Source organism: Ricinus communis, chromosome 1, assembly GCF_019578655.1.
Source record: "Ricinus communis isolate WT05 ecotype wild-type chromosome 1, ASM1957865v1, whole genome shotgun sequence".
NCBI lineage: Eukaryota > Viridiplantae > Streptophyta > Magnoliopsida > Malpighiales > Euphorbiaceae > Ricinus > Ricinus communis.
The window spans coordinates 31,253,467-31,257,051 of record NC_063256.1 but is presented as its reverse complement, the minus strand read 5'-3'; the positions used below and the strand labels follow the sequence as shown (position 1 = coordinate 31,257,051).

The 3,585-nt window shown below is 37.4% G+C and overlaps 1 non-coding gene across 1 annotated transcript; it reads right to left on the bottom strand.

Annotated features, from left to right (window-relative positions):
• Positions 1 to 3,030: 3,030 nt before the first annotated feature.
• On the bottom strand, positions 3,031 to 3,133 carry LOC112535301. The gene has a single exon (XR_003079460.1). It is a non-coding gene; the product is annotated as a small nucleolar RNA R71 (small nucleolar RNA).
• Between the last annotated feature and the right edge of the window lie 452 nt (positions 3,134 to 3,585).

The following is a 3,585-nucleotide window of genomic DNA, read 5'->3' as shown; positions in this document are numbered from 1 at the left end:
TTTTACGTGCGTATATTGGAAAATTTATGGTAGTATACTTTGATGATATTCTGATTTATAGTAAGAGCTTGAATGAGCATGTTGAACATGTTCGAATGGTGTTGATGGTTTTGCGTGAGAATTCTTCATATGCTAACCTTGCTAAGTGTGATTTTTGCACAAACAAACTTGTGTTTCTTGGTTTTGTTGTTAGTGCAAATGGAATTCAGGTTGATGAAGACAAGGTGAAAGCAATTAAGGAGTGGCCAACACCAAAGAATGTTAGTGACGTGAGGAGCTTTCATGGGCTTGCAAGCTTCTATAGGAGGTTTGTCAAGGACTTCAGTACCTTTACCGCACCACTCAACAAGCTTGCAAAGAAGAACGTAAAGTTTCATTGAGGAGAATAACAAGAAAAAGCATTTAATATGCTAAAGGACAAACTTACTTCATCTCCCATTCTTTCACTTCTGGATTTTTTCAAAACTTTTGAAATTGATTGTGATGCTTTTGGTGTAGGTATTGGAGCTGTTTTAATGCAAGATGGGAAGCCAATAGCCTATTTTAGTGAAAAGTTGAATGGAGTTAGCTTAAAGTATCCAACTTATGACAAGGAATTGTATGCTCTTGTGCGTGCACTCAATGTTTGGCAGCATTATTTGCTACCTAAGAAGTTTGTGATTCACACAGATCATGAAGCATTGAAGCACTTGAAGGGACAGAACAAGTTGAATAAACGTCATGCTAAGTGGAGTGAATTTATTGAAGCGTTTCCCTATGTCATTAAGTATAAGCAAGGTAAAGAAAATGTAGTTACCGATGCACTATCTAGAAGGTATGCTTTACTTGCTTCTTTAGAAACAAAATTGCTTGGTTTTGAGTATATCAAAGACTTTTATGTTGATGACCATGATTTTGGTTCTATTTTTCATGCTTGTGAACATGGTGCTATTGATAAATTTAATAGACATGATGGATTTCTATTCAAAGAAAAACGTCTATGCATTCCTATGTGTTCTATGCGTGAATTGTTTGTGAGAGAATCACATGAAGGTGGCTTGATGGGACACTTTGGTGTTCAAAAGACTTTAGATGTTTTGCATGATCATTTCTATTGGCCTAAGATGAAATCTTATGTGAATAGATTATGTGCTAACTGTATTGTATGCAAGCAAGCAAAGTCTAAATCACAACCTAATGGGTTCTGCATGCCTTTGCCCATACCTAATTCTCCTTGGATTGACATATCTATGGATCTTGTGCTTGGATTACCGAGGTCTAAGCATAGGCATGATAGTATTTTTGTTGTGGTGGATAGGTTTTCAAAGATGTCACAATTTATTGCATGTAGGAAAACAGATGATGCACAACATGTTGCTAAATTGTTCTTTAGAGAAATTGTACGTTTACATGGTATGCCTAGAACTATTGTTAGTGATAGGGACACCAAGTTTTTGAGCTATTTTTGGAAGACCTTATGGGGTAAATGGGAACTAAATTGCTTTTTTCTACTACATGTCATCCCCAAACCGATGGTCAAACCGAGGTAGTGAATAGAACTTTGTCACAATTACTTAGGACCATGGTTAAACGAAACTTGAGAATATGGGAAGATTGTTTGCCGCATGTTGAATTCGCATATAATCGTAGTATGCATTCTTCTACTCAATTTTGCCCATTTGAGATTGTCTATGGCTTTATTCCTTTAAGTCCTTTAGATTTGATGATGCAACCAAGGATGAATCTAAGTCAACTAGCATGGATCCACTAGCCTATAGAGGACCAATGGCACGAGCAAGGAGTAAGAAGTTCAAGCAAGTCTTAAATTCTTACTTGGAGCATGTTTTGAAGATGGTTAATGATGGTGCTTTTGATGATGATAACAATGCCTTGAAGATAGTGACAGTAATTGCTATTAATGAAAATTGAGGTAGAAGCTCATCTTCAATAAGGCATGACCACGCCTTACAACCTGTGAGCTACGTAAAATGGGGGCAGAAGATCATTGTCAATAAGGCGTGACCACGCCTTACAATTTATGAGATGCTGGAACCTGCAAAAAGAGCTTTGAATTTTTCAAGATAAATTCGTAGTGGACTTATTTTTAGTTAATTTTCTCTATTTTTAGAAGTATTGGATAAAGAGAACTTTCTTCCATGAATTTAGGATTTTAATTAGGGTTAGATTACTCTTTATCTTATCCTTCCTTATAGGGATAAGATTAGCCTCATATTATGAGTCTTTTAAGGTTTGATTTTTATTCCTTATCTTTTAGTCCTTTTAGGGTTAAAATCATTTCAAAACCCTATAAATAGAGCTATTTATTTCGGCCAAAAGGGCATTAGATCAATATATCATTTTGAATGAAGTTTATTTCCTTTGAGTTGTTAACTCTTGAATTTCTTGAGATTAAATTAACTTGTTTAGTTTAGTTTCACATTTACATGTTTGATCAATCAATTAAGTTTTTATTAGTTTCTTGGGTTGTTTGAACATTCTTCATCTATTTATAACTAAAGGGCTTAGTAGTTCTATTGCTAAATTTGTTAGTTCCATAATCAATTACAAACTTTCAAGTTAGATCTTAGGGCGACAATTCGAACTTATTGGTAAGGGTGCTTCCTCTTAAATAGGGAGAGCATTTATCAGTTTGAGTTTCTCACCATTGCTTATCTTGGTGTTTGAACATATCTGGTTCGAGTTCGTATTCCCTGGAGGGGATGCACATCAGTATACTGAGGCCACCTGTTGCAGCGAATAATTTTGAAATTAAGCTAAATGTCATTCAGATAGTGCAGTAGAGTGTATAGTTTGGGGGCTTGCCTAGTGAAGATCCTAACGCCCACATCGTGAACTTCTTAGAGATTTGTGATACCTTCAAGATAAATGGAACTATCGATGATGCCATTCGGCTTAGGCTATTTCCATTTTCCTTGAGGGATAAAGAAAAAGAGATGGCTACAGTCCCTACCAGCCAACACCATCACCACCTAGAGTTCTGTGGTTGAGAAATTTCTTTATAAGTACTCTCCTCCTACTAAGACAGCAAACATGCATAATAATATTTCTTCTTTTTTCCAGTTTGATGATGAGAGCATGTATGATGTGTGGGGAGGTACAAGGACTCGCTAAGATGTTGCCCATACCATAGTTTGCCATTATGGATACAGGTGCAGACTTTTTACAATGGCTTGAACTCAGCTACGAGGCAGATGATAGATGCAGCTGCAGGTGGGGCCATTAATAGTAAGATGCCAGAGCAGGCCCAGTTAATTGAGGAGATGGCTATGAACACATATCAGTGGCAGTCTTCTAGGAGTAGGCCAGGACAACAATGGGTGGTGAACTAGGTAGATTCTATATCAGCCTTGGCAGCTCAGGTGGAGCTTTTGGCCAAGAAGATCAACCAGCTCCAGATGCCAGTCCAAGCAGCACAGCTTGGCTGTGAGTTTTATGGTGGCCCGCACTACAATGCAAATTATAATACGGGAGGTGTGTTTGCTTCTTCTTCATCTTCTTCTGTTGACCATGAACAAGTTGATTATATGGGAAATGCGCCCAAGCAGCAGAATAACCCGTACAAGAACACATACAAGCCAGGGTGGT